The sequence below is a fragment of the Populus euphratica genome, unplaced genomic scaffold, assembly GCF_000495115.2.
Source record: "Populus euphratica unplaced genomic scaffold, PopEup_1.0 scaffold78.1, whole genome shotgun sequence".
Lineage (NCBI taxonomy): Eukaryota > Viridiplantae > Streptophyta > Magnoliopsida > Malpighiales > Salicaceae > Populus > Populus euphratica.
In genome coordinates, this window is record NW_011499867.1 from 1,654,215 (window position 1) to 1,669,875 (window position 15,661).

A 15,661-nucleotide genomic window follows, 5' to 3' on the forward strand; every position below is an offset into this window, starting at 1 on the left:
TTCTGCTATAATTTTGAAAAAAAACCACGATATCATTTAATGATTATGGGATGTGCAGAAAAGAAGTCATAAGATGTTGTGTTCCAATGTTATACTATGAATTGTTAGCCATATTAAGACCCCAAAAGATATTTTCAATATTTGTTTATGGTTCGATCTAAAATCGTTGAAAATTATTATAGATGAATCTTGAAAGGACTTGGATGAGAAAACACAAGTAGAGAAATATGTTACATTGCCACAAAATAACTTCAAATGAAAAATACCATGAATGAATAACATAACATGAATAATAAGTTGTGGTAGCAAAATATAGGTCTCCTTGATCTGGGTAACTTGTTATATTTATTATGCACCTGCATTAGTGACCAGACAACTTAGGAGAATATAATATGCTTCTAAAACTCTAGAGTTAACTGATTTTACTGGTTTATTTAGAAATCAATTGTCTCTTGAAGAATTGGGCTTTATTAGACAAGATTAGAAAAGGTTTCTTATGGTAAAAAAAAAAAAGAGAAAAGAATATGATTGAATTTATATTTAGCCAAAATTATGTTATTTGGAGGAATGAAAGACTTTCTATGATTGTTGAATCCATGAATCCCAAAACCTTTTAATATGAAGTGGGGCTTTCTCAGATAATTAAGAAAAGGATAAAGAGAAAAATGGTCAATAATGAAGACGAGCTGAGAGAACAGTTGGAGAAATTTAGAATTGATCTTTGCAACAACAATTTTTAGAAAAACAGCTGGAAGAGAAAGATAAAATAAGAAGCTGCTTGAACATGCAGTTAAAATGAAAGGATAAACAATTAACAATTCCGAGGAAAGTTCTTGAAATAGTAGATAAATGAAAAAAAAAGGATGAAATAGCTAAATAAATAGCTAAAGGTATCCAAGTTGAATTTGGAACTTGAATAGCCAAGCACGATGAATTGGTTAACAAATATGTGTTAATAGAAAAAGGAGTGGGCAAATATCAAAAAGTCAATTAAGGACAACATAAATACTAACGAGAAAATGATATCCTCTTTAAAAAAGAAAAGAGACAACATAAAGAAGAAGTTAAACGCTGAAAATGAGAAAAATTGATTGGATTGGATTAAAAAAAAGGAAAAAAAAAAGAGTTTGATCACAATATGTAGGGGTTGAGGAAGAGAATAATGCTAGAAAAGCTACCAAATATGATATTAAAAGCTATAAGAAAAAGACTGAATCTTCAAGGGAGTAGTTTGTGGTGGTGCAATTTGAACTAGAAATTCAAGAGGAAGAGCTTAAGCAATTAAAGGGCTAGTACTTCAAGATAAAAGGAGAGCAAGCATGAGTGTTAAGGGTGTCAAGACTATATTAATAGTTTTAAGGTTCAAATTAACTCTAAAAATAGTCGAGCTTGGCATTAAAAGGGAAGAGTTGCGAATGATAATGGCTAAAGTAAATAAGTTAAAAAAGGAAGTACAAATGCTTAAGAGAAGTAACAAGTCCTTAGCTTCTAAGAATGGTGTCATGATCACTGATACTTTATTATTACATGACAAGATAATATTAATGATAAGATAGATTGAACAACAGACCACTTAGGTTAGACATGATATGGTGAAATACCGAGAGCACTTGGATGTAACTACTGTTTTTATTATAAATATAACCAATAGAGACAATGTCTTTTATGATTAATGATGTAGATTTTTTTTTTCAATTTGAACTATCAAATATATACGAACGCTTCTTTATTATTATATGGTCCTTCTTTCATTGATATGTACAAGATTCAATCATGATAAGAACTTGGAAATGCAAACACTTCAAATCTAAATAACAATATTTACAACTCCAAAATACCCTTAATTAGTTTTAAAAATAAAAATAAATTGAATAAAAAAATCTTTTAGATTTTCTATCTATTTTTTTGCATGATTATAGATTCAAACCAACTTCATTGAATACCTCTCTTGAAGATAAGCCGATCAACATTAACATTAGTTTTTTTTTTTTATCGTTGTAATATGATTATTCGAAAATTTTTCTTTTTTTTTTAATAACTTTTTTTTAACATTTAAAGATTGAAAAATAATAAAAATAAAGTTTAAAATTAAAGTATAAATATTTTAAACTATAATATTAAATTAAAAAATTAAAAAACTTGATAGAACAAATTAAATTCTTGCACGCCTTAATGATAATAAAATATGAGAAAAATTATAATATAATATGACGGTGGAGACCGGTATTCTCTTTGGTATTTGCGAAACAACCAGATGTCCTTTGAGAGAGCCTCTCTACTCCCTATAATAATTCTTGTCATTTAAAATAAATCCTAAACAAAAGCCACGTAGGCCAAAAAGCGTCATAAAAAAACCCAACAAAAGCCAAAACTATCCTTGTGTGGCTTAGAACCGAACTACCTCACCCAGGGAGAACCGCGCAATCTCCCTGCTCTCATCTTCCCACTTGCCACGTGTTCTCCCTTCCTCCACCCCTTTCCCTCTCTCCTTCCCTCTCTTTTCGTCGTCTTGACATGATTTCCTAGTTTCATGGAAAACTACAAAACAGTCATCTAACTCTGTTGATACTTACATTTAGGTATTAAAAGTTTCTATTCAAGCACTACCTTAGTTGATTGGTTTCCCTCCGATTGCAAGTGGCAACAATAAATTTATATTTATTTTATAATTCTTGTTACCCTACTGTCTAAGATACTTGGAAACTTAATTGAGCTTACAGTAAAACTCCTTCTTTATTTATTAATTCTAGATTCAACTCCCATTTGATTTTATTTTAAATTCAAATTAAATAAGAAATTAAGTCAGAGTTTTTTTCTTGTTAATTTCATTTTTTAAAAGTTTTTATCCATATACTTATTTTTATTAGTTATTAATATTATTTTTTATTGGCCAAGTCATCGATTGAATTATATTGGATCAATATCTATATGGTTTAATTTTAAAATTGAGTTAAATAAAAAATTAGATCATGAAATTTTAAAAATTATATATTATATCTAGTTTAATAAAAAAAACATAAAATAATACTCTATGACATTAACTTTTTATCATATTTATTTTTTTATTTGATTTATAGTGTAAAACTGTCATGTAAGCTAATGTTTTTCTAATTATGTTGTAATTTTTAATTAAAATATTTTAAAATGATGAAAATAAAAATAATGTTTTCAAATCCATTATTTTAAACATGAAAATATAAGATCATATGCATACTTTAGTATAATCACGATATAATAATTTTTAATTATGAATATCAAAGTTAGCAACATACAAAACCTAATAGAATATATAGTTAACTTTGACCGCAACATAAACACATTGCTTGATTCTTTGAAGTAAATTAAAGTTCATCTAAATCCAAACATTAGATCTTCCTTTGAAAGTACTTCCATGTATGATCTAATTTTTTCCCAGAGATATACTAATTCGGATTGAGAAAAAAATAAATTCAACCCTAAAAGTTGTTAATAGCTTTTAACCAATACAACCGGGTTCCATTTGATTTAGGACAATGCTGCCTAATTTTAGGACCTAAATGAATTATTTATAAAGTTGGATACTGATATGTAGTTTCGCAAACTATTAAGTACCACTATAATTTCTATGATTAAAAAACAAAGACAGCCTCTGTGTCTTGTTCTTCTCCTTCTCCAGTTTCCCTCTAGTTCACTCTTGCACCACAAACTCTGTTAGAACACTCCCCTCCCCCACCCCCTCTAAAAAATGAAGATTAGGGTTTTGAATTAAGAAAATCAAAATCTCCATTAATGGCTTCTTCTTTACCTCTACCAGAGCTCATCTTTCTCTCTCCAAAAACCAGAACTCCTAAACATCACCACCGCCTGCTTTCTCTTTCTGGACACTCTATCTCTAAACTTAACGTTTCTGGTAAAAAAACTAAATTCAACCTTCCTCTTCGAACTACAGTAATTCGAGCTTTGAAGGAGGATACTGCAGTGATCGAGGAGAGAGAGCGAGAAATTTTGAAGGAACTGAATGGAAATGGAAACGGAAGAGTGAATGGATCAGTGGACAGGTATGCAAATGGTGGATTGGTGAGTGTTGAAGAGGGAGAGAGTAGTAGCAATGAGAGTTTGGTGAAGTATGTGAATGGAAATGGTGCTGCAGCCGTGGCGACAGCAGAGATTTTGATGGAGGAGAAGAAGGAAGGGTCGAAGGAGGAAGGTAGGCAGAAGAGGATAGAGGAAATCGGGAAAGAAGATGCTTGGTTTAAGCGTGCTGGTCAACAACATATTGAGGTTTTATTTCCTTTTTTGATCATTTAAGAGAAGTTGTGCCTGATCATTTTGTTTCATAGGAAAGAAATGGGGTCTTAGAGTTTTGGTGGTTCATAGAAATTCTGAGTGCCAGGTTGCTTGCTAGTTTAACTGCTAAAGTCGCATTTTACTGCGAAATCTGGCTTGAAATTTATACCTGGGCTGAGAGGGTGAAGGAAAGGGAAGAGCAAGCATCAATCATCGCTCAATTTGTAGGAAATAAAAAGTATTTACAATCATTGTGCGTTGTACATTGTAAATATGCTTGCCATGGGACTAGTTAGTCAAAGTTGTATTCCTGGTTCGTAGTTTGTCCTTGATATCACAGATATAATAGGATGCAAGTATGGATGGATTACCAGAGAAGTAGAGATTGATGGTCATTTTAGGAAATGTGCCCCACCAGTTGGCTGTTTATCAACAGATTGATACTTTTTAGGGCATATGGTTAGTTGTTATGCTAGGTATGGGACTTTGTGATAGAAGAATTACACTAACTTTAGTTGAGCAAGATTGCGAGCTTTTTTTGTCTTCGCATGTATCTAGTCCTGTATTGGCTTACTAGTGGTCATTGAAAGTTATTTGGATAGCATTTATATTCTCCTATTTATTTCAGGCTTCATTATGATGTCATCACATCCTGTCTGAGCACATGTGCTCTTCCTATGAAATATGGGTTCTGAAACACTGCCCTTTTTGTATGACAATACATGGGTCTTACAGGTTTCTGTTGCACCCGGTGGGAGATGGAGTAGATTCAAGACCTATTCAACGATACAAAGGACTTTGGAAATATGGGGATCTGTTTTAACATTTATCTTCAAGGCTTGGTTGAACAACCAGAAATTCTCTTATCAAGGTCAGTGATTTCTAATTGCTTGGTATTGGTGCTCTTGTTATTTATACTTCATGTTGCATTGATGTGCCTGAAGTTCTCAATAACCCATGATTTTACACATAGATATGGTTAATTTTTCACGCATAGTCATGGTTAATTTTTCAGGATGACCGCCCTCTAAATTTCACTTGTTAAGCTTTTCCCTCTTTTAACTTGCTGTCCTGTCTAATTATACAAATGAAATTTGCAGGAGGAATGACGGAGGAGAAAAAAATGGTGAGGAGGAAGGCCCTTGCCAAGTGGTTAAAGGAAAGCATATTAAGATTAGGTCCAACATTCATAAAAATTGGCCAGCAGTTCTCCACAAGAGTGGACATTCTTGCTCAAGAATACGTTGATCAATTGTCTGAACTTCAGGTCTAGATTCTTTCTTATAATATTTAGCAAAAAGGCTTCCCATTGTTTGTATTTTCTTTTAGTTGGTTCAATTTTCTTCTATAGTCTACCTCTTCCTCCTTTGGAGTTCATGATTTGTTTGGGATGATTTAAATAGATGTATTCTTGCAGGATCAAGTTCCTCCATTTCCATCAGAGACTGCTGTTTCTATAGTTGAGGAAGAGCTTGGAGCTCCAGTGGATGACATCTTTGATCGGTTTGACTACGAACCCATAGCTGCCGCAAGTCTTGGTAATCTTTTCTTCATGTTGGTTGGTTTTTGATGGGGAAACACTTGCAATTTGCTGATTAACATTCCTCGACCATTTCTGTAACGTTGCAATTTCTTTCTTTTCCTTTTTCTCTCCCTCTGTTTCTTAATGTAGGCCAAGTTCACCGTGCAAGATTGAAGGGACAGGAAGTTGTGATTAAAGTCCAAAGACCCGGTCTCAAGGATCTTTTTGATATTGACCTAAAAAACCTGAGGGTTAGTTTCCATTATACTTAAGAAATTATTTACATACTTCACTTTTGGTGAGGCCATGAGTCTTGAGATATACGGAGCATTGAAAAGTTGCTGATTTTTTCCAGGTAATAGCTGAATATCTTCAAAAGGTTGACCCAAAGTCAGATGGTGCAAAGAGGGACTGGGTTGCAATATATGATGAATGTGCAAACGTCTTGTACCAGGTAACAATATTGCCTTTATGGGCTCATCTTATTGGTTGCTTAGAAAGATACAAGTGGCATTTACTCTTTTACTCTCTCCAATTTCCCAGGTCCTTTTTTCTGTTTGCAATAATTAATGTTTTTCAGTTAAGTTCGTGTGTTAAGTTCACTCATTTGAGGTTTTTTATGAATTTTTCTTTCAATGATAAAGTTGCAAATGAAACGAGCACTAGGACAGTGATGCTTCATGAAACAACATCCTACCCATCTTACTCAAGTTGAAATCAGGATGTGGGACATGGATGAATAGGAAGACCCCTACAATATTGGTTGTGGTTGTAATAAAAGACATGGCTATAATAAAGTTGCAAATTAAATGGGCATTAGGATGCTCATGAAACAAAAATTTCACAATCTTTAGTCTATTAAAGTCAGGATGTTTGACATGGATGAGCAGTAAGATAGCAGAAAGGCCTCATGAAATGAGTGATCAAAGATTCAAATGGATATGTTTGTTTGTTCTAAAAAATCCTTAAAAAGAAAACACAACAGAGCTGTAAAATAACATAATTTTTATCCATTAATTCTTGGTGTCAAAAGGCTAATGCTACTCTTTAAACAAAAAAACTAGAAAACCCTAATAGAACTTAATAGTAAAGCAAAATAAAAAAATAAAAAATAGAATTCTAGAGCTACCACTAATTTTCTAATAAACCAATTGTCTAATCAAATATAGGTAACAAATTCTAGAAAACATTAACAATTAAATAAATATTACAATAACAATAATTATGTCCAAAATTATGAAATTTGCACCCCACGTCAAAAGACATGGCAGCCTATGATTTAACCACATAAATGAGCTCTAACAGAACATAGAGAACATAATTTGCTTAGTTGCTTTTATGCTAGGTGAAGCCAAAAAGGTATTATTGAGTACAACTTTAGTTATGGGAATCCGTAGGAATATTTCAATGTTAGTGCAACATAGCCAGATGCACATGGTTGTTGCAAAATGAAAACAAATACCGTGAGGACTTCAAGTTGATTGGTACTTGCACCAAAAAAGTGCTGATGAGTTGGAAATGTTTCAAACTTTTGAAGCTAGGGTATCACAGAGAATTAACATCTGCAATCACATAAAAATGAAATGCCTTTTTAGATTAATTCTTTGTGTTTTAGGGAAATTCAATAAAATTGTAAATTTAAGTTCTAGACTTTAATTGTGATTTAACTTGCAGGCCTTAGTGTCTAAGTGGTCACTGACCTAAATTATTATGTAGCTGCCTTCTAGTTCAATTTTCAGATTATCATTTTATAATTGCAATGGCTAATAATATTTGACATTTTCAGGAGATTGATTATACTATGGAAGCTTCTAATGCAGAACTGTTTGCCAGTAATTTCAAAGAGATGGAGTATGTTAAAGTCCCAGCAATATATTGGGAATACACCACTCCGCAGGTTCCTATTAGTAATCATGAACTTAATTTTTCTTCTTCTTATAAAAACATTATCTCTAAAGTTACATGTAACCGCTTGTTTCTTTATTTATTTATCTGAATGCAGGTTCTGACAATGGAATATGTCCCAGGGATCAAAATAAACAAAATTCAAGCATTAGATCAACTGGGTGTTGATCGCAAAAGGTTAAGATAATCTCCTGTTATTGAGCCTGGTGAAATCATGTCACATGCTACCTTCAACTCTTGTGCTTTCAATGCTTGTAATTGTCAAATTTAGTATCGTGAAAAATTACTTTATTGCCAGCTGAAATGATTGTCATCTCTTATAATGTCCTGCAGATTGGGCAGATATGCGGTCGAATCTTACTTGGAACAAATTCTATCTCATGGATTCTTCCATGCTGACCCTGTGAGTTTTATTGCCACTTCCAGTTTTTGGTGGTGCCTGAAATGTTTGCTATTTGGGATTTTCTCAATATGACAAAATTGTTTGAGAAAGTGAACATTTATTTTGAGCTTATTTTACTTTTATATGGAGATACACAGAAAGTAGTTCACGGGCTTGTTAGGCCTTTATTGGAAGGCTTCATAAATTGAAAAACAAAAAAAAAAGGATCTAGAAAATTCTGCTGGAGATGTGGACGGTGCAAGTGTTTTAGATGGCTTAAATGAAGGCATGGTTGATCATATTCCTCCACATCTTGAGGTGTGATTTACATGCACTGATCTGAAATTGCATTTTTCACGAGAAACTTTACATAGCAATCCTATTTATTATTGTTTCGAAATGTCTGTAGGTGATGCTTGATTAATCATCTGAAGAGAGAACCTTTATTTTTCTTTTTAATTTCCTACTGCACAGTGTATTAAAGGTTACCTTACTTGATGCTGATAGGAATTTAGAGTACTTTAATTATAACACAGTTTCTTCGACCATGCATTTTTTCCTTAAATTCAAAATAAGCACATCAGTATTTTTTAAATGTTGTATGAATTTGGATAACTTCTCTAGTTGAATCATGAAATGGACTTGTTTTGGTTTAGTGCATCCTATGTGTAGACCAGTCTGTATTTGAAATATGGAGGTCCGAGATAGCTAGAATTAAAAATTGATTTCACAATCTAATCTCAAAGAAAGTGGGACAGGGAGAAGTCATTGAACTTAAGCTGAAGCCTAAAAGAAGAGAGTGGTAAATATCAAAAGTGAACGTAGCCTTTGACATGTGCTTCTTAAATATTTGAAGCTACATTCCTCTGGTTGTGCCAATAAATTTCCAGCCCAATAAATGGAAAAAGAAGTTGTCCTTTTGAACAGTAAAGGAAAGTTTGGATTATATCTGGATTCTGGAATATATGAATTGAATGAATTATTTGTTTTGATACCCTTCCCCTCCATATTGTGGTCTGTGCTAATCAAGCAGCTTTGGATATGTGTTCATGGGTAGGGCACTGTCTTCAAAGTCTTCCTACAATCTTTTTATGATTATTTTTCCTTTTGGAGATGAGGAAGATGTGGTCCTTTCATATCATGATTCCTTACTGACATCTAAAGTTCACAAGTATGAGATCTAGTCTTGTTTCTTTCTGTGCAGCATCCAGGAAATATTGCTGTTGATGATGTCAATGGAGGACGGTTGATCTTTTATGATTTTGGAATGATGGGAAGGTACTGTCTGACCCTCTGCTGACTATCTGCAATCAGTATGCCAAACAAGTCCATTATCAAGTTTTGTATTATGACTGTCCTTTGTCTTCATATACTGCAGTATCAGTCCGAACATTCGAGAAGGGTTGCTGGAAGCATTCTATGGAATTTATGAAAAGGATCCGGATAAGGTGATTGTGCTTAAGGGTGGTGGCTCATGGCCATGTCTAGGTGTCCTTAATCTTGTTATACAAACTTAAAATGTCTTAGTTCACATGGTCTGATGCTTCTCTATGCTAGTGCAGGTCCTTGAGGCAATGATCCAAATGGGTGTTCTTGTGCCTACTGGAGACATGACAGCTGTCAGACGAACTGCACTATTCTTTCTCAAAAGGTGCTTTGAAAGAAAGGGATAACTGTTTGGGTTCTTGCTTTTATTGTCATCACCATCTTTATTATTGTTTCAGCATTAGACATTGGCCAGATTTGACTAATCCTCTACTGCTGGTTTGGTTAGAATTTGGAACAATCTCGAAGTCAAAAAATAAATACGAGGGAAGGACAAGGCTGTTACTAATTGTAGACGCTTTTGGATGCAAAACAGAATATTCATTGGGGTCATTTGAAAGTTGTGCTTGATAGGAAGGAATTCTGCTCAAATTTGTCATACCATCATAATTCCCAATGAAAATGAACATGAATAATAATGATAATTTAGGTTTGAGCCTCAACTGCCCAACAGAGGAAGGGAATTGGGCTGGCAGTTTTGATAGATCAAGGGTTAGTCTCTAGCCAGATAGAACAAGGAAAGAGGATCTTAATTAAAGTATTGCTCCTGCCTTTACTGTTATTGAGGTTTAGATGCTCAACAGGTATGAACAAAATCGGAGATCTGAGTGTAAATGACAGACAATTGTCTCATTTGGAGGAAGATGACATAACCACTCAATCATGCTCTTACTTCAAGGTCTCAAGGTTGAGATTGAATTGAAAGATTGAAAGAGAGGTTCTGAAGATTGAGGCATTTTCTGAAGAAGAAGAGCCAGGAATAGTCATTATTAAAGACCAAGGAGATAAGCTGACATTCATTTTGAATAACGTGTATACCGTGATATAGAAAAGCCAGACAATGTACTGATGTCTTGACTTGCACATTGGACCAAAGTGGGAATGTTGAAACTACCTTTGGATCATCTAATAAGTGATGTATTTTGCTTTGTTCAACCTCTTATAACCTCAAAATTCTATTTTCAAACTTTCGCAGTTTTTTTATTTGTTCAACCTATAAACACAAAATTCTAATCTCAAAGTTTGGCAGTTTTTAAGAGCGTCTTGCTGCTCAAAGAAGAGAGAGAGAAATGGAAACAGCACAACTCGGCTTTAAAAAGCCATTGAGCAAGGATGAAAAAATGGAGAAAAAGAAGCAACGTCTGGCTGCAATAGGTAACTCCTGCAGTGTGTTTCTATATATATATATATATATGAGGTTTCACACTTTTCTAGATTTAATTTATAGTGCGATTTGTTTCCAAATAGCAAGAGGTGAGACCGTTTCACCTTCTTTTGGCATCTGCATAAAAGCCACTATTGTAACATATGCATACCATAAATGAGTGTCTATTAGTCACTAACACTCCACCGTTCAAGTTGTCCTTGTTCATTTTACTTTCCAGTTTTTATTTCTCAATCTTAGGATATGGATCCTTGTGGCCCTCCCACAGCAAGTTTTGGATTGAGGTTTAGCTGAGATGAGTTTATTTCGCACTCTGTTATACTTAAGTTCAAGTGTTGTTATGGCTTAGCCTTATCCCATTATTGAACTTAATGGCCCAGCATATTGTGCAAATTATCTAATTATGATAAGATTTTGCAAATTGTATAGCTTTCACATGATTTCTGGGAATATTTAGATAACTGCATTTCATGTGGTTACGCAAATTGTATAGCTTTCACATGATTTCTGTGAATATTTATTTAGATAACTGCATTTCATGTGGTTACGTTCTCTTAACAGGGGAAGATTTATTATCCATTGCAGCAGATCAACCTTTCCGTTTTCCTGCCACTTTCACATTTGTTGTGAGAGCATTTTCAGGTGAAGTACTTTAGTTTGGAGAGGTCATTGTTATGAAATGCTATGCGCAACATTAACCTTAGACAAGGAAATTATTCTCTGCAGTATTGGATGGCATTGGGAAAGGCCTTGACCCTCGGTTTGATATTACAGAGATTGCAAAACCGTGAGTGTGTTTTGCTGCTGTTACAGTTTTTTTAACATTCTCTTGAAATTTCTGAAATTAGGTTGGCTATGTAAATTATATGTCTAACTTGTCCTGCATGCGATATATTTCAGTTATGCACTTGAGCTGCTGAAGTTTCGCGAAGCTGGTGTTGAAGTTCTCTTGAAGGTAGGGATTTTATTTATTGAGTTCTCTTGAAGATAAAATAGGACCATTTAATCTGATCTAACCTTGATTTTGGACATAATAGTAAGTCTCATTTTCATAACCAATCCTGTAAATGTTTCAGGACTTTAGAAAAAGGTGGGACAGGCAGTCTCGTGCATTCTACAACTTATTTAGACAGGCTGATAGAGTTCAAAAGCTTGCTGATACTATCCAACGATTGGTAGGATTCAGGAATCCCTGGTGTCTTTTAATTTGAGTGTTCTAAATAATTCTAGTGCTTTATAGTAGACCTGTGGATCCATGTCTTCGACATCATGTCTTCAACATGTTACTTAGCAATCAACACTGCATTGCAGGAGCAAGGTGATTTGAAGCTCCGAGTTCGAACCCTGGAGGCTGAGAGGGCATTCCAGCGTGTTGCAGCTGTCCAGAAGACATTAGGGAGTGTGAGTTTATCTATCTTAGGACTTCATAAATTCCATCTTGTCATATTCTGGTTTATCTTTCTTGTAGGTCCCATGGAGTGCAATGCTATATTTTCCTCTTGATCACGGATTGTACTAGTCATTTTTTGACATATTCAGACTAAACTTCTGTTGAAATTTGCAAGTTCACTTCAGGACATGACACATTTTTCCAGTCATGTCAAACTTTTTATAAATAGGGATAGAAGAATTTAACAAGATTCACCTTGGTTATGTTTTTTTTGTGAAGAAGCTTGAACAAGATTATCATCGTTTACATTTTCTCCATCATTGCTGCTTCTGCATCCATGAAACTTAAATGTTGAATGTATAGTAAAAAATCTAAATTTATGATCGTGTGCATATATGGCATGTTAGCATGTCTAGTATTCTAGGAGCTGTCAGGCTTGCCACCTCATGTATTAGTTGAAACATGAGGAGCATACTTGTATGCGTAATATGTATTGTTTGGTTATTTTCCCCTATATTTCAGAAATAGAAATACTTTACTTAATGTGTTTTGGTGCGGATCTGGATGTGTACTCTTTGTAACATCCTCTTTGACCAATCAACAGGCTGTAGCTGTTGGAAGTCTAGTAAACCTTGCAACTATTTTATATCTCAATTCCATTCGAGTAAGCCACCAGCTCTAATTTATGTTTGCTATGCATCATTTTGCATCTATCTTCTTGATTTTCATCCAATCATTTGTTTGATTGTGTTATCTTTGATAGGTACCAGCCATTGCAGCATCCATCTTTTGTGCATTCTTCAGTTTCCAAGTCCTCTTTGGCATTATAAAGGTGAAAAAGTTAGATCAACAGGAAAGGTTGATAACAGGAACAGCTTAACTCGAGTAAGTAAATATTCCTGTATTTTGCACCTTTCTCTTGGTTTTTTCTACTTTGATACAGAAGTGTATAATGTGTGAGACTAGATCAGATGACACAGAGTAGGAGTTGCGTAAGTATGAAGTATGGATTGCTGATTTATTTTTACAATTAGGACCTTAACTTCATCGATCAGTTACTCCCTTCATCCATCCCTCTCTCATCTTTTTCTAGTGAAACAGCCTGAACAGACCATTGATGGTACATGACCCAAGTGTTTTAACAAGTGAGATCAGCAACTTTGTGTATACTGTTCTGTAATAAAGCATTAAATGCCTTGTGGAATTACCATAAAACAGGGATAGTCAAGTGACTTGTGAGGGATTATCTACAATGAGCAGCGTGCTTCTTAATGATATTCCCCACAAACATTCAGAGCTGCAAGAGAGGTGAGTGCAGGACAGAAAGATTGTATATTCAGCCAAGAGACTGCATATAGATCAGAAAGATTGTATATTCAGCCAAGAGACTTCATATACACCAAATACTGTCTGTAGCTCTCCAGCTTTATAAATATATTCACAGGTATTCTTGGTTATCTTATATCAACCTCAAATTAGGTGGCGGAACATGAGAGTAAAATTCCTATGATGATGAAAATCGCCAAATAAAAGCTGACTGGTAAGACCTTAAGAATTAGGTTTGAATGCTGGCTGTGCTTCATGACTCGTGTTGCTTGCTTAAACTTGCTCTGAATGATATGTTCTCTAGGAGTGCTAGCTGAGAGAGTGGTGTTGTTCACAGAACTCCTGGAGTGCATTAGTTAAAAATTATATAATTTTTTTTTCAAGAGATCTTAATTCCTTAAAGATAAGCATACAATTCAAGCCATCAGAACTAGCTTGTGTTAGAAGCTTTTACCAGAAAGTACCAAACATTCTGCTGAATTAGCCTATAGTGATACTTATGAGAATCCTAAAGCATCTTATAATTCTCAACTTGAGCTTTCCAGGTTCAAAACTTTGAAATAGGTTTCTAGAAACATCTATGCTTGCTGCTTCACACACATGCTTCCCTTAGAGGTTCTCCTGTAAACCATCTGTGGTGAACAATCTTCAGCCTCTGGTCTGCTAAGAGGAGATATAGACAAGACTAGATTCTAAACTGAACGAAGCAAAGTACACCCTGGATTTTTTTAAGAAGAGTAGCTTTGAGTTCCTTTGCACTCCTAGATTCTCATCCATAAGTGATTGTAAGGCCTTTTAGATAAGCATTCACCTCCAAGTTAATCTAGTATCATAGGCTTCTAAAGCATCTAAGCGCATAACTGGTCACTTCAGATCAGCTGTATTTTATCTCTTATACTGCTCTCTCTTCAACTATAGAACCACCAGCAACACACTACCCTTTGCATTATAAATAAGTTTATGGATTTTCTTGTGATGATATTTTAGCTGTAGATCCCACAATAGCAACGGGATTTTGAAGAAACTGCATACGGTACCATTTAGAAGCAGAATCATCTTTGATAATCTGGCTGCCACACAAAAACATGTGAATCTTCTAATTTGTATATCAACATGCTTCCATGAAATTGAGTCTGCTTGCAAGGCTATCCACCTCTTGAGTGAGAAGTTCTGTGGATGTTTCTACTTAGATATGTTTGTTAGAACCAAATGTGATGATACAATGCCGTGGAAAGACAAATGATCATTATTTTTTCTCCACCACATCACATCACATCTGATTCTACTTACCTTTAGGATACTTCCTTGTGATGCTGATTCATTCTTTGAATCCTTGCAGAATTAGAGTAGAGATTCAGCTCATTTGAGACTCTTGATTGCAAGTTTCCGCATCCCAAAGATGGAGCTTGATGAACATGTTATTTGATGTTCTTAGTTCCTAGTTCATGGAGGAGCCAATACCTCCAGTGTGGAGATCTGTGATGAAGACATCAATGCGGAATACCTGTGCTGTGTTTGTCCGGAAGTTGGCCAAAAATGTTTCTCCTTCATTCTGAATTTTTATCATGCCGCCAACAAAGCCACGTTGCTGTAAGTTTTCGTCCCATTAGAAGCATCCAGTTTAAGCCCTGATGGTGAGGGATTAGGGAGGGATTTGCGTATTAGCTATTCCTACAATCAATGTCTGCGATTAGTTAAGCATTCTGTTATAATTCCAAGAGTTGGCATGTCCATAAACCGTGTATAATACTATAATATAATGTAATCATTTTTGTTAAGTATGAGTTACAATGAGTTCTGTTTGCGATCCAAATTTCATGTCCTTTTGAAGACTGTTCTTCTGAATCTGTCACATCTTGGCTGCTTACTTATCCAGCAACTTCTAACTTCCGTATTTATTTGTTAATCCAGGTGTCTCCGCCCCTAAATCAATTATTAAACACTCTTAAACATACATTCTAGGATACGATACGATAATTTGATTTGATTATACACATATTAAGTCTTCTTTTCTTGGGTCTCATACAAGTCCCTAAACCTCTTAATCTGGATATTTGTCAACGGGGGGTTATATTTCAACCCATGCAGTTGTACACGTGCAAGTCCTAAAAACCTTTTAATCAATGTATTTATTGGGACAGAAAAACCCTAATCAACGAA

General features: G+C 34.6%; 1 pseudogene; it reads left to right on the forward strand.

The window, feature by feature from the left end:
- The first annotated feature begins 3,646 nt into the window (after window positions 1-3,646).
- LOC105126445 (uncharacterized aarF domain-containing protein kinase At1g79600, chloroplastic-like) lies at window positions 3,647-15,314 on the forward strand (annotated as a pseudogene).
- The last annotated feature ends 347 nt before the right edge of the window (window positions 15,315-15,661 follow it).